The following is a 24,183-nucleotide window of genomic DNA, read 5'->3' on the forward strand; positions in this document are numbered from 1 at the left end:
CTACAGCCCCTCAGGTGCCAGGAAGGAGATCACAAAAAAGGAATCCAATAGAGCACTTAAGGCCCTGAGAAGAAGCTGGAGACTCTTCAGGAAATTAAGACATTTAAAAGCAGCTGAGGGAAAATTAAAAAGAAAAAAAAAAAAAGAGAAACAAACACAGGCCTAGACAGGAAGCATACCTAGAAAAGATCTGAGAATTCCTGGGCTGATCTGAAGACTCACAGTGAGAGAGGGTCTTCCCCATCAGTGTAAGAGGGGCTCGTTTTTGCAAAAGTGCTCAATTTTCAACAAAGGGTCATAGGTCTGCAAAGAAACAGAAAAATATAGCCCACTCAAAGGAGGAAAAATTCCAGAAAAAATTCCAAAAAAAAAAAAAAGTCATCAGATTTACTAGACAAGGACTTTAAAACAAATGTCGAGTACCTTAAAAGAGCTAAAGACAAACATGGCCAAAGAACTAAAGGATATCAGGAAAACAGTACGTGAAGAAAATAAGAGTCTCGACAAAGAGGTGCACATTATTATTTTTTTAAACCAAACAAATCCTGGGGCTGAAAATTATAATAACTGAATGGACAAATTCACTAGAGGGGTTCAACAGCAGATTCAAACAAGTAGAAAAAAAATCAGCAAACTTAAAAAGAAGTTGTTTGAAATGATCAAGTTCGAGGAGCAAAAAGAAGAAAGAATGAAAAAAAGTGAATAGAGCCTAAAAGACTTACGGGACAGACTCCATCAAGCCAACCAATGTATATACAATGGGAGTCCTAGACAGAGAAGGAGGGGAGTGAGGTGAGAGAGGAGGAGAGAAAGGGACAGGATGATTATTTGAAAAAAAAGAAGGGCTAAATTTGAGGGAAGATGTGAATATACAAATCCAAGAAGTTCAATGAACTTAAGTAGGATAAACACAAAGAGACCTACAGTGAGACACATTATAATCAGATCTGCCAAAGACAAGGCGTGAATCTTGAAAGCAGCAAGAGAAAAGCCACTCATCACATAAAGTGATCTCCAGTAAGATTAGCAGATTTCTCACCAGAAACCTTGCAGTCCAGAAGGCAGTTAGAATGACATATTTAAAATGCTGAAAGAAAAAAAAACAATTGTCAACTGATAACTCTACATCTGGCAAACTCTACATCTTCAAAGATGAGGAAGAAATTTAAGACATTCCTATACAAAAACTGGGGACATTCATTACCACTAGATCTGCCCCCACCAGAAATATCAAATGGCATCCAAACTGAAATGAAAGGATGCTAGATAGTAACTCAAAGCCACATGAAAATATAAAGTTCTCCAGTAAAGGTAAATATATGCACAAATATAAAAATAGTGTTTTTATAATTTTGGTTTGCCTCTCTGCTTTTTATTTTCTATAGGACTTAGAAGACAAATGCCTAAGATGTAATTGTATATCTATGTTAATGGGAATGCAATATATAAAAGTAATATGTGACATCAATAATGTAAGTGGAGGGACAGAGCAGCAATTGAAGTTAAGTTGGTAACAATTAAAGATATATTATTATAGATTGTTGTAACTACATATAAGATATAGTTAATAATCTATAGTATAGATTGTTATAACTTTAGGATGTTATTATGTAATCCCCATGGTAAGCACACACACACAAAAAATACCCATAGAAGATACACAGAAAGAAATGAAAAGAGAATCAAAATGTGTGAGTACAAGAAATCAACTAAGCACAAAGGGAAGCAGTAATGGAGGAAACGAGGGACAAAAAAATAGGTAAAACATACAGAAAACATGGCAAAAGCAAGTGTTTCCCTGTTAGTAATTACTTCAAATGTAAATGGATTAAACTCTCCAAAAACCATAGACTGATAAAATGGATAATAAAACGAGTCAGGATTCAATTTATACACTGCCTACAAGAGTCTCACTTTAGATTTAGGGACATGCATGGGTTAGAAATGAAAGGGTGAGGGGTGCCTGGGTGGCTCAGTCGGTTAAGCGACCGCCTTCGGCTCAGGTCATGATCCTGGAGTCCCGGGATCGAGTCCCACATCGGGCTCCCTGCTCAGCGGGGAGTCTGCTTCTCCCTCTGACCCTCCCCCCTCTCATGTATACTCTCTCTCTCTCTTTCTCTCTCTCATTCTCACTCTCTCAGATAAATAAGTAAATCTTTAAAAAAAAAAAAAAGAAATGAAAGGGTGAAAAAAAAATATTCCCCACAAATAGTAAGCAAAGGAGAACAGGGATGGCTATACTCATATCAAAGGAGACTAAAAAACTCTTACAAGAGATAAAGACATAATATAATGGTAAAATGGTCAATACAGCAAGAAGATATAACAATCATAAACATTTACATGCCAAATATTAGACCTTCAATATGTAATAATATATAATTGTATATATACCCACACACACCATGTGTGGGATGGCGTAAGGGCAGACTTATAAACAATGGAATAGAATAGAGAACTCAGAATAAACCTTTGCATATGTGATCAAATGTTGTTGTTTTTAATGATCAAATGATTTGACAAGGGTGCCAAGACCATTCAATAGGGAAAGGATGATCTTTTCAGTAAATGGTGAGGAATTTTTGTTTGGATAGAACAAAATGTGTTATATACAGACAATGGAATGTTATTCAGCCTTTAGAAGGAAGGAATTTCTGACAGGCTACAATATGGATGAACCTTGAAAACCTGCCCAGTGAAATAAGCCAGACACCAAAGGACAAATACTGTATGGTTTCACTTATTTGAGGTGTCTAAATTAGGCAAATCCATAGAGACAGAAAGTAAAACAGTGTTTGCCAGGTGCTGGAGAGATGAGGGAATAGGGAGTTAGTGTTCAATGGGGACAGAGTTTCAGTCTGGGAAGATGAAAAAGTTTTGGAGATGGATGGTGATGATGGTGTAAACAGCAATGTGCATGTTCTTAATGCCCCCAAACTGTACACTTAAAAAAAATGGGAAAAAATAGGAAATTTTATGTTATGTACATTCTACCATGATAAAAATATTTTTTAAAAATAATACAATTCACCATATTAATAGAAAAGATAAATATGATCAACTTGATGGATACAAAGCATTTGACAAAATTCAGTATCCATTATGATAAAAACTAAGCAAACAGCCACAGTCATGAACTTCTTCAAACTGATAAAAGTAACCTGCAAAAACCAATAGCCAACAAAATATTGAATTATTTTCCCCTGACATTAAGAACAAGTACAGGATGCCTGCTTTTACCAGTCCTAGCTTTTAAGGAAAGCAAATGAATGTTCATAGAGGAAAATGTGAATAAATAGATCATTTCTTATGTTCTAACAATGGAGCTATCTTTTCAGAAACCACACAAACTAAGATGTAAATTAAAATATATTAGTTCATGTCAAGACATTATGGCCTGAAATTGAGGTATATAAACTTTCCATGATTGTGAAGTTGTTTTTTTCTTTTTTTTTTTTTTATAGGCCTCTAAAGTATGGTCAAATAATTTTAACTCAAGTAATCAGGAATCATCATTTAAAATAACGTATACCCTTAATCTGGATGCAAATTTAGTACCTTGTATTGTCCAAGAAGAAAATACCACCATTCTAATTCTTTTATAACATTTCTTTGCCTTCTTCAAATATGGACTTTTAAGTCAAATTGTCAGGTTATGCCACTGAGGACACTGGGGGGAGAAAACTAGGCAAGGACATTACTTCCACAGAACAATGGTCCCAGTGGGAGTGTCCCGTACAGGCAAATTCATGAGCTGGAAGTCTCTCCCTGTGTCTGCTACCTTCAAAGGAGAGAGAACTCTGTCTTTATAGCAAATTATATATTTCTCCTGTCAGCTTGGCAACATTTTTGGAATACCTACTAAGTACTGAGTAGAAATTCTTTATTAGGTATTGTACAGCAACACATGCAGCAATACTAAAGAAACAAATATGAAGACATCATCTGTCTGGCATAATTAGGGAGGAAGACCAACCAACAAAGATAATTTGCCAAGGAACCAAAGCTTATAACTTGCTTCTTTTTTTTTTTTTTAGAGAGAGTGCGTGTGCAAGAGCAGGGAGGGGCAGAGGGAGAGGATGCGAGAATCCCAAGCAGGCTCCACAGCCAGCGCGGAGCCAGACACGGGGCTCGATCCCAGGGCCCTGAGATCATGACCCCAGCCGAAGTCAAGAGTCAGACGCTTAACTAGCTGAGCCACCCAGGTGCCCCCAAAGCTTACAACTTCAGGTGTCAGAATCCAGGCAATTCCACATCCCCGCTGTTACCACCTGGTCTGAGGCCCACCACCCCTCTCCTGAGTCCACCCTTGTCCCCCTACAGGCCAGGGAGGGTTCAGATCAGATCACGTCACCACTCTCATTAAGACCCTGAAATGGCTCCCATTTCTGTCCAGGTAAAATCTGGCAGATTACAGATCAAGCCAAATTTCTACTGTTTATACTGTTGGACCCTAGGCTGCTGGTCATGCTGGGGGTGAGCTGGTGTTTCCTGACTCATGCAGCGTAAAAGAGCTACAGTTCAGTGGTTGGCTCCCTCTCTAAGAATCCCATTGCAGCCCTGCTAGATCTCTGCTCACCAGCCTGCAATGCAATGGCTCCCGGGGGACCTACACACCTGCTCCTGTCTCCCTGAGTTTTCTCTCAGTGAGGGCTCCTCCAGACACTTGGGTGTGTGAAAATGGGGCTTATGTGCTTTAATACATAGCCATCCTTGTTTTCAGGCTTCCCATGTATCTCAAAGACCACATTAAGTCATTTTTTAGCTAAGGCATAAAGAGAGTTTGTGGTCATCCTGGATATCTCTAAATATGTTGGTGGCAGACAAAAATTAGACACCTACCTGACAACTATGGTTGACATCGGAGGTTCCTCCACGTTTATATTCCACAAGAGGCATTTCTTCCACCCACGATTTGCATTATTGATGGATTTTCTTTTCCACAGGGACATGCTACTTGGCTTTGGGGTCATGTTAATCTCTTTTGGAAACTCATGTCTTGCTAAGATCCTTTCTAAGCCAGAGAATTCAGAATTCTGACCTGGTAATAGAAGAAACATTAATGCAATCCGACATGCCTTTTCATCTTTGCACAGCAAGAGTAACATGGCACTCATTTGAGAAAGAATATTTATGCCACTACATAATTGCTATTGAGCTCTGCCATCCCTTCCCTGCAAAAATATTACTGAGCAACACTGAGACCCTAGCCTGGTCCTGGACGTCCGATAGACGCACAGCAAATGAATGAGTGAATGAACATGCAAACCAATGTGCTGGCACCACCACGAATACTGAAGTCTAGTTAAGCAATCCGTGCCTGATTCTCAAATCAATGGCAATTGATTGCACAATTATTTTGATCTCCGGAGATGTTAACCACACTCTGCATTTACGTCACATGCACTGCTTCACGTGGACCTCGTTTGACCCCAAACCAAATGGCTCATCTTAATGGGACAAAGAGCTTGGGCCAGAATGTAATTCAGTACACTGCATCCTTCATCAAAACAGTCCTGCTACCAAAAGGAAGGAAGAGGGGGACGGAGGGAGGGAAGGAAAGGGAGTCAGTAAAACTACATCGTGGATTTAGTGACATGATTATCTTACATTGTGGTACAAGCTTATCTCTTTGCCAACTAGCAACAATTTGAGAATCAAAAGGCAGCGTGCAGGCTGCTCTATGCGTAGCTCTGCGATCCATCTGGGTGTACGAGAAACTAAGACACTGTCATCAACCTAATGCAGGAAGAGGAGCTGAGCCCCAGTGATTCAGCGTGACCCTGCACAGCAATTAGATCAGAACTCATCCAGCCTCCCTTTTTCTCAGACTGAACGCCTGAAGGTCCCTCCCAGACAAGGTAATTGGCACAGACCCCAAAGAACCAAGAATTGGCCCAAGGGGCCATAGCTTGGCAATCTGACTAAATGATGTAATGATGAATAGATTGATCCTTAGAGGCCTGAAAATCCTTCCAGTGAGTCAGAAACAGGGCTGGAATCTGGGGCTCCTGCCCGGTGGTCTCAGGCCCGGCCCAAACAGCTTCCACATACTGCTCTTACAGACAGTTTATTAGCTCAGGATCCCGCAATGGGGCATCCAGAAGCTCTCCCCGGCACTGGAATGATAGGAATAGCATATGGTTTGCTTTGGTTGTCAGACCCCACAGCTAAAGTTAATATAATATTAAACTGAATTAATTAACCCAATTCAGGTACTGGATGACATCCAGCTAAAAATATTATTTTTTTGCCTCAAATGAATTGTTTTTTATTGTCTTGTTGTATACACATACTTTGGTATTGTAAACTGTTTCAAATCCTTTATGTAAGGAAACAGGAATAAATTAGAGAGACTAGTATTTCACAAATATTACAAATTATCTTATCCTCCAGTATTCAGTACTGCACACCAAAATGAGATAAAAACTCAGAACTCACTTTCAATATTTAATTAGATCTTATTGCTGGCCTTCTTTGAAATTATAAGCAAGTTTCCTGGTTTTGAAAGAAAGCACAAAAATTATAAGGATGCCTCAAGACATTATCGGAAGGAGAGGCACCTGGGTGGCTCAGTGAGAAGAGCATGTGACTCTTGATCTCGGGGTCATAAATTTGAGCCCCACGCTGGGTGTAGAGATTACTTAAATAAATAAAAAAATTTTAAAAAAATTATTGGAAGTATAATAATATGGATTATCAATTTATAGATGAAATTTTAGCTATATTGGACTGTGAGCTGCTTGGATGGTTTTGTATTTCTTATTTTAATGTATGGAATGCAATACATGTTAGATGGGTGGAGGGATGGATGGAAGAATGGGTGGGTGGATGAATTAGTAATCACAAAACAATTCAGCATAGATCAGGTACACAAGTACCTGAGCCAAGTACACAAGCCTGTGTGTGTGTGTGTGTGTATGTGTACCAGAGGCAGTAAAAATAGGTAACTTAGAACTCCAGGCTTTAAAATGATTTGTTGCTTTCACACTTCATAAATGTCTTCTCTAATTTGCACATGGAAGTCATGGATTTGGTGGCCATCAGTGGCCGGCTGGCACGTGAACAGCACGAACACACACACACACACACACACACACACTGCTTAGAGAGTTGCCCCACTGGTCTCTCCGCCTGAGCCCACTCACTCTGTGGAAACCACTCTTCCCGCCTGCTTCATCTCTCCCTGCATCCAATTATGCAATCTCCCAAAGTATCTGGAGAGGGGGAGCAGGGAATTAACCAAGAGAGGCATCTTCTTAAGCATTAAAAACAACATACAAAAGCTTTAAACTTCCTCCCATGTCCTACTTTTTGGTTTGGTACCAGTCATTGAAAAGACTGGTTTGGAGAATGTATTAAACATCATCAAACCAATCCTAAAGTGATCTCAGGATAGCTCCTTACACTGCTGTGCTGGGATGTAGTGGGGGAGGAGGAAGAGGAGGAAGAGGGTCACTCACGGAGGCTTGTGATGTTTGGGGGACAGTTATGTGGGCACAGTAGATCTAAACGCATATAGTGTAATGGATCCTCATTCTTCATTTTACATTGTTCGTATGATTTAAGTTCCTATTATTTAAAATCCAGAAAAAGGACCCTGTGTTTCTTTTTTTTTTTAAAGACCCTGTGTTTCTAACTACAAATCTTCAGTTCTTTTTTCTATTTCTTTCTTCTTCTGATGGCTCTGGGTAACAAATATAGTTTAATGCAGGCAAAGCTTCCCTGCAGGTGCAGATGGGGGTGGCACGAGAAGAAATAAAACCCATTTTTAAGGTCAGGTGAAATTTCAACTAGACGGAAGACTTTAGACATGTAGCAGTGAGCCATTGGTATCCATTATTGAATTCATAATCTGACAATGAAAGTGTGAGAAATAGGGTAATCTCTTGCAGAACCCCTTCAAGGCTATCACTGGAAATGGCATTCTGGAAATGAAGCAGCCTTCCAATGAAGAATTCAGGGTCTCGGAGGCTAATGTCCCCTCAATGACTGGATTCTGCCTCAGACCCAGGACTGTGAGGAAACATTTCTTCCTCCGAATGCCGTTCACGTCAGCTACGTCATGCACTTTCAACTGACTTCCAACCAGCGAAGAGCCCCTGCAGCCCAGCCCCTCTGAAACAGAGGGACCTCAGTGATCATGAGCAGAGGTTTTATCTGGCAGGAACACTACCAGTGGCTAAAGGGGTATCAATACCTATCCGTGTCTACATTGGGACGCTAAGGGAACAAAACTGAAATCAACATATAACTGGAATATCACTAGAAAATCAAAACCCGCTTCCCCAACCTCACATAAACACTGAATGCATTTTCAATGGTAAAACTGCATTTTCATTACAAAAATACATGAAAAGATTTCCATTGGAATAAATAAAATCAGACAACTTAAAGTAGTGTACATAGTTAAAGGGAATGTCCTTATTCCTCTTTCTCTAGAGGTAGCCACCGGCCTGAATGTGATGTGTCTCTTTCCAGAACTCTTCCCTCTGCATGTACGTACATGTCTGTACGTACAAGTATACAGTCTTCTTTTGGTATAAATGGAACCAGTGTTTCTTATTTTGCAGCGTATTTTTTAATATTCTACAGGGCATTTTATAAATATTTTAACATCAGCTTCCTTTTTAATAGTATTCCACAATATGGACGTATCTGTTTATTCAAGTGTTCTGCTATTGAATGACATGAGGCTGTTTACAATTTGTCATCATGATAAACAATGCTTCAGCGCACACACTCCTTCCTGCATCTGTGTGCACGGGTGCAAGAATTTCTCTAAGACACTAACTAGAAGGGGAATTGCTAAGTCAAAGGGCATGAGTATGTAATGGGATGTTAAAAAGTGAGTTTTTCTGTTGTCTTGGTTTTGTCCTAAGGCCACACAGTCTGAGAAAAATCTGGTAGGTGGCAGTTACCCACCTATGCACAACATACCTATGTATACAAGAAAAAGCTAAACATGGGACACCTGGGTGGCTCAGTCGGTTAAACGTCTGCCTTCGGCTCAGGTCATGGTCCCAGGGCCCTGGGATCGAGCCCCACATCAGGCTCCTTGCTCAGCGGGAGCCTTCTTCTCCCCCTGCCTGCCGCTCCCCCTGCTTGTGTGCACGCACCCTCTCTCTCTGACAAATAAATAAAATCTTTTAAAAAAAACAAACGAGAAAAAGCTAAACATTCTTTAAGGCATGTGGAGATTACTTTAGGCTGAGTTGTTGTAATGCTGTGCACTCTAGCATCTCTGCTCCCCCTGGCAACTGAAGGTGCTTTAAGAGAACTACCTGAGATCCACAACTCTATGGTCAACTAATCTTTGACAAAGCAGGAAAGACTATCCAAGGGAAAAAGACAGTCTCTTCAACAAATGGTATTGGGAAAGCTGGAGGGCAACATGCAGAATGATACTGGACCACTTTCTTACACCATACACAAAAATAAACTCAAAATGGATGAAAGATCTAAATGTAAGACAGGAACCCATTTTGATAACACTAGAGGTGAAAAACAGACAGTGACCTCTTTGACCTTGGCCATAGCAACTTCTTGCTAGACACATCACTGGAAGCAAGGGAAACAAAAGCAAAAATGAACTACTGGGACTTCATCAAAATAAAAAGCTTTTGTACAGTGAAGGAAACAATCAATAAAACTAAAAGGCAGCCTATGGAATGGGAAAAGATATTTGCAAATGACATGTTGGATAAAGGGCTAGTAACCAGAATCTACAAAGAATTCATCAAAATCAATACCCAAAAAAACAAAAAATCCAGTCAAGAAATGGGCAGAAGACATGAACAAACATCTCTCCAAAGAAGACATACAAATGACCAAGAGACACATGAAAAAAAGCTCAACATCACTCGGCATCAAGGAAATACAAATCAAAACTACAATGAGATACCACCTCACACCAGTCAGAATGGGTAAAAATCAACAACACAAGAAACAACAGGTGTTGGCAAGAATGTGGAGAAAGGGGAACCCTCTTGCACTGTTGGTAGGAATGCAAACTGGTGCAGCCACTCTGGAGAACAGTATGGAAGTTCCTTAAAAAGTTACAAATAGAACTACTCTACAGCCCAGCAATTGCATTACTAGGTATTTACCCAAAGGATACAAAAGTGCTGATTTGAAGGGGCACCTGCACCCCAATGTTTATAGCAGCACTATCAACAATGGATAAAGAAGAGGTGGCATATATTTACAATGGAAAAAGAATGAAATCTTGCCATTAGCGATGATGTGGATGGAACTAGAGGATATAATGCTAAGTGAAATAAGTCAGTCAGAGAAAGACAAATACATGATTTCACTCTTATGTGGAATTTAAGAAACAAAACAGATGAACACAGGGGAAGGGAAGGAAAAATAAAATAAGATAAAAACAGAGAGGGAGGGGCACCTGGGTCGCCTAGTCAGTTGAGCACCCACCCGACTCCTGATTTCAGCTCAGGTCATGATCCTAGGGTCACGGGATCAAGCCTCGTATCAGGCTCCCTGCTCAGTGTGGAGTCTGCTTGTCCCTGTCCCTACCCCTCGGCCCCTCCACTTGCTTGCTTACTCTCAATCTCTCTCTATAAAATAAATAAAATCTTAAAAAAAAAAAAAAAACAGAGAGGGAGGCAAACCATAGGAGACTATAGTTAAGAGAACAAACTGAGGGTTGCTGGAGGGGAGGTGGGTGGGGGGATGGGCTAGATGGGGGATGGGCATTAAAGAAGGCACTGGTGTTGAGCACTGGGTTTTATATGTAAGTGATGATTCACTAAATTCTACTCCTGAAACCAATACTACACTATATTTAATAATTTGAATTTAAATTTAAAAAAATAATAAGTAAATAAATAAGAGAACTACCTGGGGAGCTGGGCTGTGTCCCCTAACACCTGATGTATTCATTTCCTAGGACTGCCATAATAAAGTGCCACAGTCTGGGTGGCTTAAAACAAAAAATGTATTATCTCCCAGTTCGGGAGGCTGGAAGTCTGAAACCAAGGTGTCATCAGGGCTGTGTTCCCTCTGAAACCTCTAGGAGAAAATCCTTCCTTACCTCTTCCTAGGTTATAATATTTGCTGGCAATCCCTGATGTTACCCTGACTTACAGATGCATCAGTCCAATCTTTGCCTTTGTTGTCATATGGCCATCTCCTCCCTCTGTGTCTCTGTCCTCTTACAAGGAGAGTCATACTGGTTTAGGAACCCACCCCACTCCAGTTGACCTCCTCTTAATTACATCTGCACCTCTCTCAAGACCCTATTTCCAAATAAATTCACATCCTGGGATACTGGGGGGTTAAGACTTCAACATATCATTTTGGGGGACCTAGTTCAGCCCTAATACCTCAGAAAGTATAAGATAATTGGTTAGGACCACAGCTGCCTGTGGCCACAGAGACACAGAGACTCCCACAGTGTTGGGAGTCACTTGTATTTTCACCAGCTGGGTGAAGGTATGAAGGACAGGGGGTCAAGTTTTCTACATGTTATATGCGAACCCCCTGGAAATGGGTTAGTTTTGAGTCATCTTGAATAGGCTCTCAAGAGGGCTTCTGTCACCCAGTGAGGCAGTCTCCACTGAAACACGTTGGGAGCACAGCCTACAGAAGCTGGGCCAGGGGTGGGGATGGAGGAGGGGAAACGTCAGCAGGAGGCTGGGTGAGTGAGAGATCTCCAGCAAGGGAACCCAGCAAATGCCCAGGAAAGAAGAGGCCAGCTTTGGAAAGCTGCCACCCCTAGAAGGCACGAATGACAGGTGACAATCTGATATTTCACATCAAGGAAACCTTTTCAGTTCTTCCCACCCTCACCCTTGTCAACCCAACAGCAGCCAGTGAGCGGGGATGGAACGGTAAAAAACAGGCCGACTCCCAGTCTCTGAGTCTACGTCAGGCCAGAGCGGTGGGGAGCAGAGAGGTCTTTACTCTGGTTGAGAGTTTAGAATGTGGGCATTAGAGTGGACATTCTGTTATCTGAATGAATACGACCAGGAAAGCTCTGAGATCTGCTTGTAGTTTCACCCAAAGCTGATGAGCAAAGAGCAACAGAATGGGCCAAAAGGTGGAAGTTGAGAGAAAAAAGAAAATTAGTTTCTACTTACTCTTTGCCCAGTTCAACTCATTTAAGAAGCCAGTAACACACATTTCAAATTTTGACAAAGACTTTCAAATTATCTTCAAAAAAGCCTGAATCAGTAAGCATGCTAATAATGACTGGGAGGGTATTAATTTCCCCACATGTTCATCATTATTGATCTTTCAAGATTTGACCAGTATGATGGCCTAAAAAATGCCACCTTGATTTATCTTCTGCTTCCTTGATTACCAGAGTGTTTGAACATCTTTGATGCTTATTGATAATTTGCATTTCATCTTGTGAATTGCCTATCTATGACATGTATCACTTGTAGTAGGTTCCTTATATTTTCCTTGACTGTTTTTATGTAATTGTTAGTGTAATCTGGATGTTGGGGACAATTCATAATACTGTGCATTCAGGGACCAGGGACTAACCAGAATACAAATAGACAAATTTGCCATCAAAACTTCCTACCCCTGACTTGTGTCTTCATTACCGTGGTAGCTGCTACTGTGTTTCTAAATTCATGGGCTACCAGCTACCTTTGCCCTTCCCTGAAGCATAAACAATTCAGGAGGCAGGCTCCACCCAATTCTGCAAATCAGTTCAGTCATCCACTGCCCTGATGGAATTCCAGAAGTGGAGGGCCACTCCAAACTCCAGAAAGGGAAGGTCATTTGTAATCTTTGGGGGGAATATCTGGCTTCTCTCTGGGGTGGTACAAATGGAGGAAGAAGCAGCGGGAAAGAGAGCAAAGGAATAAATGTCAAAGCCCCACCTTCAACTTGGAAGTTCTCTCACTCATCTCAAAATCACATTTACACCTGTAAATTTAGTGGTAATTTCCCACCTAGTCCAGTTTCCATCATTCCACAGGTAAGCTTTGCCGAAAGAGGAGTGACAGACCTATCTCCATTCATAAAAGACCAGTGAAAGAAAAGGAATGTGAAGGAGTGATGGTGGAGTCCATCGATGGGCACACTATCCACGGGGCCATGGGTCTCAAGGACGGACCACACCCGCCATGTAGAGAGGCAGTTCTTGGGACACCTGGGTGGCTCAGTCAGTTGAGCATCCAGCTCTTGATTTCAGCTCAGGTCATGATCTCAAGGTCATGAGATCGAGCCCCCGTGGGGCTCCGCGCTCTGCGGGGAGTGTGCTTGGGATTCTCTCTCTCTCTCTCTCTCTCCCTCCCTCTGCCCCTCTCCCTGCTCTCTCTCTCTCTCTCTCTCTCAAAAAAAAAAAAAGCCAGTTCTTACTTGTGGCTAAAAGAAGAAGCAGTTTGCACCAAGATAAAGTGTGTGCTTGTTAAAAGAGCTCACACCACCCTCTACCCACGTACAATTTTGTTTGTCCTCTTCCCTCTTGTAAGAATAAAGTGTCTCCATCAGATGGTTTGGCAGCAGTCTGTGAAGGTTGGACAGAGTCTCAAAGGTGTGATGCAGAACCTCAGGCTGTGCGTAGTTTTTGGGTGTCTTCGGTTTGTCTAGGAGAGGAAGTTTCAGTGTGAAGTGGTTGTTCTTGGCCGTTCCCATGACCACCCGCCGGAGTTAGAGAGAAGAACAAATAAAGAATTGGAAGGGTGGAGCCCCTTGCCGTTGTTCTTTCTCCATGTTTTTCTACTCCTCTGCGGAGATGTCATGGAATCCCTTTTCTGGTCTCTGATCGCTTAGCGTTCTGAGAGTCACAATGGCCCGGACCTTCTCCTGGAACCCTGAGGGCTATCCGATCTTCAAACCAGAGGAAATCAGCCAGTCAAAAACACCTTGCCAAGTCTAATAGGGATTTCAGGCAGAAACTCCGGTTTCCTGTCTGAACATGAGCAAGACCTGAGGAAAGCAGGTGCTTTCTCGAAGGGAAGAGGGGAAGCCAGTGTGCGTGCCTCCAGGGCTCTTTCTCCGGCTGGCACTCCGCACGGGCCATGCACCCTGGGTGCATGTAATTCAGACTCCACAGACCCACGGGGCCCTACGGGAGGCCGCTTACATCCACACAGTTCTCGAGCAGAACTGAAGAAAGAGCTCCATCGCCCCAAACTGCGGAAATGTCCAGATTAACACAGGTAAGAAGCCAACCTGCTGCGTATTCTCTTATCCAAACTGACAAAGGAAACAAAATGTTCAATTCTAGCTTGAGCAGCAGAAGCCATTCTTCACCGTGGGCCCCAAGCAGAAGTACTATATCATCTTAAGCCACCACACTCGATGGCACAGCCCTGAGCCAGATAGAAGGTGCCAAGAGATACTCCCAGATTTGGGGCAAACGTGCAAATAATAAGCGTTGTTCTAGCTACTCCTTAATCTCAGCATGTTCCACCCAAGGAGCCAGGTTCACTGTCATTGCCCTGGCCCGTGCACTGGCTGGGAATCGCACCTCAGAGTGATCAGGGAGAACCATGGAAGCCAGGCATGCCAGGGCAAGAGCTGGGAGTGTTTGCCAGCTTTTTACCGAACTTAAAAACCCTTGACCAAGACTATAAAAACTTCAGGATTATATCGTAGGGTACATTAGTGCCCAGAGCGGAAGATACCAACTTTCACTTCTTAACTATCGAGTTCATTTTCCATTTGCAAACTTTAAAAAGTAAGACTTTTAAACATACACAAAAAGGTATACTTTAAATAAACTTAAAATATGATATAGAATCAGAGCCACTCGAATAGAATGTGATTCTCATAATGTCGTGGATGTTTTTGGAAAGAGAAGGGAGCTGGTGGAAGTGAGGGTGGTAGAATATTTTGATAGACGGAGACTTCTTTCTTCCAGGCAAACTTGAGTGTATTACTCTAAATATTTATATAAATCGAAAAGAACAAGCCATGTTTTAAGCCATTCAACAGGCCAAGGAAGTGATATATTAAAATTGATTCTTTATACTGCATGTAAATTGATATATAGATATATCAATATATATAAATTGATACATATATGATATATATATAATGCTATTACAATACCATTGACTATATTCCCTCTACTGTACCCTTCATCCCCACCATATGTTCTTAATCATTGCTCTGAATAGCAACTGATGGAATGTTTCTAGTTATCTGGTTTATTGACCTTGGCTGAAATCAGAAGTAGACCACAATTATGATATTTTATTTTTAAATAAACTTTATTGAATGGATGGATAAATGTCTTTTGCAATGGATAAGACTTCTCCAAGGAATCCATCTCCTTCATCTTCTCTAATCGTGCTGGAAAGAACACTGTTCAGGACCAGAGTTAACACCCCTGTGGCTAACCAGCTGTGTGATCTTGATCTCAGCCAGCCAGGTCTCAGCCTGCAGAACGGATGTGCTCTGACAAAACAGATCCTTCTCTTTTGTATCTTGTTTGCGATTTGGCTTATTTCCAATTCTGTTCTTCCATGATCAATACATTTCCATTTCCACAACCACAGTGGCAATGTATTATTATTTTCTCAAAGAAAAGATGAGAGAGAATCCTCCTAAGCCTGCACTCCCTTTCTGATGGTGACAGCGAGTTGCTAGGAAGGGCCAGCCACGCCGCTCAGGTAGTAGCTCTGTGTTATTAACTAAATTGATCCCACAGCATAGCACCTGCAGGACACTGGGTCGTTTATCTAGTTAGGCTGATGTCTTATTCATGACTTTTAGGTAAACGGCAATTCCTTTTTTTGTTCCAAAGAGGGCTGTTGTGTCTCCCGAGCACCTTCCCCTTCCCCTCTGCCACAGTGGATGTGACAAGACCAGCTGGCTTCCAGAAGGCAAAGTATTCAGTAATGTTCAAAGGGAAAAGATCATCTCCAAGTTTCTTAAAGAAAGTGTTCTAAAGAGAGTGTTCCGTTCAAAGCAGATGAGGTGGGAGGCTTCCGGCCGCCGTAAGGAGGACCCAGGCTGCACCTTTCCTGGCACCAGAAAGTAAGTCTTGATCCTGAAACTTAAAACTTCCAAGTACACTCTTTTTTTTTTTTTTTTAAGATTTTATTTATTTATTTGAGACAGAGAGAATGAGAGACAGAGAGCACGAGAGGGAGGGGGGTCAGAGGGAGAAGCAGACTCCCCGCCGAGCAGGGAGCCCGATGCGGGACTCGATCCCGGGACTCCAGGACCATGACCTGAGCCGAAGGCAGTCGCTTAACCAACAGAGCCACTCAGGCGCCCCCAAGTACACTCTTGATGTAAGACTAAGAAAACACGACTGCAGAGCATAGGCATTGAAGGACAGGAAGCCATAAGGCTATTCCAACTGCAGGCAGCAAGTCCTGAAGAAAAATCTAAACAGGTGGACATATACCATGGAGAATTTATCCAAAAGTACTGGCTACCACTTCTGCAGCCAAAGTGTCTGTTTATCTTTTGGAAAGATATTCCTGGGCATCACTATCACATTCTTTCTAGGAATGAATAGATTTTAAACAAGATCTGTTACATTTTTGCAACAAAATGGTGGTCTCCCAAACAAGGGAGTAAAAAGTTCAAGGTTAATTTTTAAAAGAGAAACACAACTTCTAACTAAAAAAATATTTTTATACATATTACATATTTCCTAAAAAGAAACTGTACACACCCAAGCAAGTTAGGACATTTCAGGTAAATGCTTACAGAAATGGAGACCTAAGTCGGGGATTAAGGTAATTGGCCATGAGGGAAAGAGAAAGCTGAAGCTGCAAACAGGGGAAACACAGGACTAGTTACCTAACCACACACAAATTGAACTGAAATCACGTAGAATTGAACTGAAATGTTTCCCACTGAATAGCATCTTATTTACTTGAGAACAAAAATGCATGCTATTAATTAGAAAATATGACCTTGACTTTCTGAAAATAGTTACATAATTACACCGAACAAGATTCCATTGCAGTAAACAGCCAGCCGTGAGGTTGACAATACAGCAGGGACAAATAAAGGGAAGTGGGGGCAAACACATGGGTGATATAAAAGATATGAAAGGTTTTGAAAGAGGTGGACTGAACTAGGAGGATTTCCCTGCAGGGTAATTAGAAGCTAAGTAATGTAGTCACTGACATTTCTTTGCATCACCCTGGGCTAAAAAAAAAAGGAATGTCTATCAAAGTGCTTTCCAAAAGAGTTTCCTGTGGGCCCAAATTGTCACCTCTCTCAGAGTAGGGGAAACAGGTGAGCAGCAAGGCATGCTTACCTACTGAGGGATTGGCCCAAGGCTTTCCTTTTTTCCACCAATCCAGACCACCTCCATGGTAATGAATGGAAGAGCGTGTTGAATGCCATGCCGAGACAGAACATCTGCCTCACCTTACCTCACTAGATTAGCTAAGAAGTACAGGTTTCAAGTAAGGCAAGCCTGATGCTACCCCTAAAACCTGAATTCCCAGAGGGGTCTTGGGGTGGCCTGAAAGGAAGGCGCATTCTGTTGGGCTAAGGATTGACATTAGGGCTGCCCCCGAGCTGCTGTGGAGAACAGTCCACTGTCTAATGATTGTCCTCAAGGCTGGATGACAGCCAGTCCAGACTCAAAGCCGTGGAGAGGGCGATTCTCTTCGTTGTTGCCCTTATATTGTCCACGACCACAACATCCCACGCTTACTTTTCCTCTCTCTCAGCCTTGTCTCCTCACCACCTAGACTGCATGTTCTCCTGCCGAACTCTCTACAGGGACTAGGCTGTCACTATCGTTTTAAACCTGTAATACTAACAACTTTATCAATTCAAAAAGTGAGGGGTGGGGCATGATTTTTATGCCGATGTCAAAGCATTCAGAAAGTCTCCAGGGAAAGTAAGGAGGGTCAAGTTGATAAAGAAGGTTTTTAGGAATATGTTCTGTCAAGGAAAAATAAAAAGAGAGAGAGAGAGAGAATCTTAGAGGATGTATTTATGGAGGACAAATCTCAGAGGGACTTTAAGGGATCAGGATCAGTTCATGTTCTGAAACAAAAGGAAAATGCGGAAACCAACATGGTAACCATATCACCACAAATGTTATTTTTTGGAGTAATTAAATTAACTCGAACATTTACTGAATGCCTACTATACACCAGGTACCAGGCCAGATAGAATAAGGCCAGGCCTTGCCTTTAAGGCATCGGAAAAGATGGTGAGTGAGATATTGTAAATGAATAATTATAATGTAACAGTGAGAAAGGAATTGTAAGCAAATAAATCATAATAACCTGACAGGGATTTTGGAAGAGGAAGAGGTAGCAATGTATTCTTCCTTGAGGGGTCAAGGAGGATGATTTGTGAGCTAGATTTCTATGGATAGGACTTAACTAGGTGGATAAAAGGAGGGAGGAGGAAAAAAAGGAGAAGCTATTATAGGAAAAGAAAAATGATGTATGTCCTGGAGGAGACAGAGCGTTTAGAAAAATTGCAAAATATCTGAGGGGTTGAACATGTAGGCCCTGAAAATGATAAGCAGATACTTAAAGCCTGGCTCATTCTTTGGGGTTAGGAGGGCATTAGAGCAGATCTGTGCTTTTTATCAGCAGAATGGAAAACAGTCTGAAGGAGGAGGGAACCCAGGGGGGAGCCCGCCAAGGAGGCCTATGCTAATCTTATATTCATTCTCCTATATTTACTGTGCTCCAGCTATGTGCCTAGCAGTTTTTAAAAAAAGATTTTATTTATTTGTCAGAGAGAGAGCACAAGCGGGGAGAGCGGCAGGCAGAGGGAGAAGCAGGCTCCCCGCTGAGCAAGGAGCCCGACGCGGGGCTCGATCCCAGGACCCTGGGATCATGACCTGAGCCGAAGGCAGACGCTTAACCGACTGAGCCACCCAGGTGTCCCATGCCTAGCACAGTTTTAGCCTGGTGATGGGTGTTAAAGAGGGCACGTACTGAATGGAGCACTGGGTGTTATATGCAAACAATGAATCATGGAACACTGCATCAAAAACAAATGATGTACTGTCTGGTGATGAACATAACATACTAAAATAAAATTAAAAAGAAAAAAGTTAAAGTGACAGGGTGTATCAGTGAACTAGACAGGCAAGACCTCTGCCCTCATTCTCTACTGGGAAGAGGCGATAGAAAAGCACACATGATTAACGAGACTGTGAGGAGTATAGAGAAGAAAATAGGGTGTTACGAAATAGAGTAACGTGGTGGAAAGGTGTCTTTGAAGTTGAGTCAGAGCCGGCCTTTCTGAGAGGAAAATGGACGTGCTGAGGAGGGAGACAGACACCTCCGGGCAGGGGATAGAGATGGGAGATAGAAGAGCTGACACACCCTTGAAATTGGGTTGGACATCTGGTTTATATGTGCATTTTCCTGGGAAGATTCTCAGAAGAGAACCTGAGATGGCCTCTCTTTCCCCCAAATGTTAGGAACCAGTGCATTTAGATGCTTAATGAAACATTTTGGGGCTTGAATTTAGATGCTTAATGAAACATTTTGGGGCTTGGATGTTCAACCCAACAGAATGCAATAGTATCATCAGCAAAGGATTGCAAAATGTCTTCCTCAAATGTCAATGCTTTATTATAAAGAATATCTCTGACATTTTTAGTATTCGTTTACTTACTTACACACATATATCAGTCAGAAATATGTAAGTGTTCACTTACATATTTATGTTATATATGTATGTACATCATAATGCATATATAATAATATATCCATATTATATACGTGTATATATACTCCTTCCTCTGCCACCCCACACACTTATTTCAGGGAACTGAAGTCAGAGACAGGCATTTGGAGGGCAAAACTGGCCTATCATGTACATGTATCCCAGGTAGGAAAAAAAAAATCATCTTTTGTTCTTCCTGTTGTAACACCAGTGACTGATCTGGAACGACCAGAGGTGGGCTTGCTCTCAGCTGGGATACTTTCCTTCTTCCATTGTAATTATTTAAATGGTATACACTATCAGCCCAGACAGAACTGTGCATATATCCACGCGAATACACACAGCTTGCTCCGCCTAGCGCGCTACACGCCCGAGCTCCTGGCTCTATTCGAACAGGGGCCAGGGACCCCCTGGGCGCCGCGCAGAGCTCTCAGCTCGGGGTCAGGGCCAGGGCCAGGGCCAGGGCCAGGGCGGGAGAAGGCCGGGGAAGGCCCGGCGGCCGTGACCGCCGCCCGCGCGCGGCCCCCGGGCGGCCCCCTCCGCCCGCGATGGCCGAGTGCGCCGGGCCGCCGCGGAGGAGGCGCGGAGGGGCGCAGGGGCCCGGGCTCCGGCTCAGCGCCCTCCCCCGGTCGCGTCGCCCGTCCCGCGGGCCTGGCGGCCTGGTGGCCCCCGGGGACCGGTGGCCGCGGTGCAACGCGGCGCCGTCGCGGGCGCGGGCGCTCGATGGTAGTTGCCGGGCGGCCCGGCCGCGGGGGAGGCCCGCGGAGCCGCAGCCCCGGCCGAGGTTGGCCGCGCGGGGCCCCGCCGGGGTCCCGGCGGCCCGCAGGCCGTCCAGCGCCGAGGGGGCCGTGCTCCCGGCCGGCCGCCGCCCGCTGCCCTCCCTGTCCTCCCGCCGCAGGAAGGCCGGGTCCGAGGGGGCGCCCGTCCAGCCGCGCGCCCCGCACGCGGACGGGCCGGGGCCTCGGGGCGGCAGCGCCCTCGGAGACGACGCTGAGGACGACACGTGGGCCTGCGGCGCCGTGGGGTAAGAGGCCGGCCCGGGGCGCCCCCGCGAGCCCCACCTGCTGCCCCCGCTCTGCGCCCCGCCCCCCACCCCGGCACGGAAGGCGGGGGGGTGCTCGCCCGCGCGCTTTGGGCCGCCCACCTGCACCGCCCTGCTCTCCTGCCCCGCGGCTCCTTTCCCGACCCCTTGTCTCGAAGGCCCCCTGTCCTCGGGCCCCTCCTCCAGGCGCGGTGGCCTCGTCCAGGCGCCCGGCGCCCTACTCCGTGGCACACACGTGGATGGCCCCACGCAGCGCCACCTCTTCAGCAAACCCCTCCGCCTTCACCGTTCCATCCCAGGGCCCGGCACAGAGCGGGTGGATCAATACTTACTGATTCAAAACTTACCTGAACTGTACCTTCTATTTCTGCAGGTTACACCTCTCCCTCTAGGAGACAATAAATTGTAAACGATTCGCAAATATACTGATTACCGCGGTGGCTTTAATTTGTGATTCTTTCCGGATAGTCCTACCTTAATGATTGTTTTACCTGTTATCTGATAGTTTTCTGATCCTTCTACCTTAAACAGTAGCGGGCTTAGGGCGCCTGGGTGGCTCAGTTGGTTAAGCGACTGCCTTCGGCTCAGGTCATGGTCCCAGGGTCCTGGGATCGAGCCCCGCATCGGGCTCCCTGCTCAGTGGGAGGCCTGCTTCCCCCTCTCCCACTCCCCCTGCTTGTGTTCCTGCTCTCACTGTCTCTGTCTCTGTCAAATAAATAAATAAAATCTTTAAAAAAAAAAAAAAAAACAGTAGCGGGCTTAGATACTATGACAGTTGGGCGTGGAAAGTAATGCTTGTCCCTGCTTGTCCCTGTGGGCCTTTTAGTGTCCCGGAAACACGCATGGGGTGCCTGTTCTGCCTGCGAGGTTAATCCTGCTTTCAAACGTAGCACCTGTTTTGAATAATTAAAAGAAGAGTTCATGGCCCTGCTTTATAAGTTTCAGATAATTCATCATTTTTTTCTGATTTGTATTTTATCTTTCTGTCTGATAATGTCTCTGTTCTCACCTAAGACCTTAATATCCTCATCTTCTGTCAGATCTTACAATTTGCTTTCTCCGTGTTTTTCTTGGGGGGGGGTCTGGTCCCCCTTGTTTCTGGCTGATTTCATATTGTTAGCCCTCCTCTGCCCTCATAGTCCCCATTCTCCTGCACTCAAAGCATTGTTGGACCTCCTTTAGACAGGGAGCCAAAGCTCAAGCTTTTAAAACAATCGTTGTTCTACCTTACCCATAAATGTGCCTGTCACAACCTGTGTAGGATTTTAAGGAAACAGAGGACCAAAATGGGGAGAAGAAATGGTGAGAACAGTGGTACCAACCCGCGTGGGTCCAACATCTCCCATGAGGTAAGGCTAATGGCTTAACCTGAGCGTTTGGGCCCCTCCCCTGGTCAAGATCTCACTCCCGCTGAATCTGCCCACATCCCTGCTGCTTTCTCTCTTTGTGAGCACTTTGTACTGAGTTTTCCTCTTGGCACATTTGGAATATCAAGTGGGAAATTTCTTTCTTTCTTTTAACAAAGGAAAAATTAACCAGCTTCTCTCCAAATCTCAAACCGGTTCTTATTGCAACTGGATTTCCTGAAAGATGCTGCCTTGCTCCCTCAGGCTGTGCTCACCTTTTTTTTTTATTCTCTCACACATATTCTATGAGAAATGTTGGTAAGGCAGGAGGCGGTATCAGAAAGCATAATCAATTCCCAACCTGTAAGGAGTTTGCAATCTAGCACACCTCGTGTGTAGTTGATAGCTTCCCTTACCAGTTGACAAATTTGGTTATATTAATCTTATTATATGATCTCAACTGCAGTTTTCATCAGCTTCCCTTTACGTGTCACTGTAAGGGTATTTCTGTCACATGTTATTTTGTACATTAGTGGGCCAGGATCAGAGAGCTGAAAGAAGCCTGATAATCTGTCAGGGAGGTTTTAAAAATACAAATAACTGAGACTTACCTTCATCCTACTGAGTCAGACCTTGTAGTAATTTTTTTCAAGTATTTTTATTTTTTAAAGATGTATTTATTTTAGAGAGAGCGCGCAAGCAAGGGGAGGGGCAGAGAGAGAGAGAAAATCTTAAGCAGATTCCACACCCAGCACGGAGCCCAACCCGGGGTTCGATCCCACGACCCTGAGATCATGACCCGAGCTGAAATCAAGAGTCAGATGCTTGGGCGCCTGGGTGGCTCAGTTGGTTAAGCGACTGCCTTCGGCTCAGGTCGTGATCCTGGAGTCCCGGCATCGAGCCCCGCATCGGGCTCCCTGCTTGGCGGGAAGCCTGCTTCTCCCTCTCCCCCTCCCCCCTCTCATGCTCTCTCTCTCATTCTCTCTCTCAAATAAATAAATAAAATCTTTAAAAAAAAAAAAAGAGTCAGATGCTTAACCGACTGAGCCACCCAGGTGCCCCTCAAGTATCATTTTTAAAACGCTCCCCAGTTGATTCTCTCGTAGAGACTAGACCTAATTATGTATCATCTTGGGGAGCAGGGAATTAACCTCCAGAAAAAGATAATCTGCAGCCTACCTTCCAATGTTCAGCTACCCTTCCCAGCAGGAGATAATTTTCTTGTGGGCCAATTAAATCCTCATACTGTATTTAAGCTTATTCTCCCTGTTCCTCCTTTAGTTTGCGGATGATACCTAACATTTTACTTGTGTAATTTACAAAGGCTTTTCTCTTTTGGAGATAGAAAACGACGGAGTTTGCTCTCAAAAAATTATTATTTTTTTTCTTTAATAAACTCCTCACCTCTTCACTTTCCCTCTTCCAGGATAAATTGTTAATAATCCTCTCCTGCACACACTCCACATTTTTCCGCCACAGCATTCAGCACAATGTCTGGAACATAAATAGTACATATTCGTGCCTTTCCCTATTCATTTTTTGGCTTGCTTTTGAATATTTCCTGAGTGCGTTTCAATGTCTGGAGTCTAGAATGAGTAGTGGGCTGGTCAGTGCTGAGTACAATGTGAAGATTAGAGAATTTTCTTTGGTGGTTGGAAAGATTTTATAGGGTTATCAGATCTGGTGTTCAGATACAGAAAATTTGGCGAATGTGCCATTGTGTACCAGGGACACGCTGAACTGGATATCTTATTATATTTTTAAAATCAATTTTGAAAACCCGTGTGTCATTATTTTTAACAAAGTGAGAACGAAACCGTAAATTATTGTAAAAGCCTATCTCCTAATAGGTGTTATCAAGCTGATAATAAGTTTGATTAGAGAACACTGCATTCTTCTCAAAAATTCTGGTAGTGTCCTTCTAGGAAGGGGAATGTGTCATGAAACTTTATGCCTTTCTCATACTTTAGCCACAGACATGAAAAATTATGTACTTGAGCTTTTAAAGTGTTCTTAACGTTAAGTTCATCCTAAAACAAATATTGTTTTAGAACTTGTCTCACTGGAATTTGGATTCAGAAGTACCTGCTCCTGAAAATAAAAATCTCCCACCTGGAAAGGACAGTGCAGTAGGTGGTAAGAAATCCTAGATGTGTGTATTTATATTTATAAATACTGCAAATTTATGTTCAT

General features: G+C 43.5%; 1 pseudogene; it reads left to right on the forward strand.

The window, feature by feature from the left end:
* The window catches only part of LOC123837500 (tigger transposable element-derived protein 1-like), a 243,167-nt pseudogene that overhangs the window by 126,971 nt on the left and 92,013 nt on the right, over window positions 1-24,183 (forward strand).

Source organism: Mirounga angustirostris, unplaced genomic scaffold (genome assembly GCF_029215605.1).
Source record: "Mirounga angustirostris isolate CCGP_5_RB_7025 unplaced genomic scaffold, mMirAng1.0.hap1 SCAF_8, whole genome shotgun sequence".
Classification (NCBI taxonomy): domain Eukaryota; kingdom Metazoa; phylum Chordata; class Mammalia; order Carnivora; family Phocidae; genus Mirounga; species Mirounga angustirostris.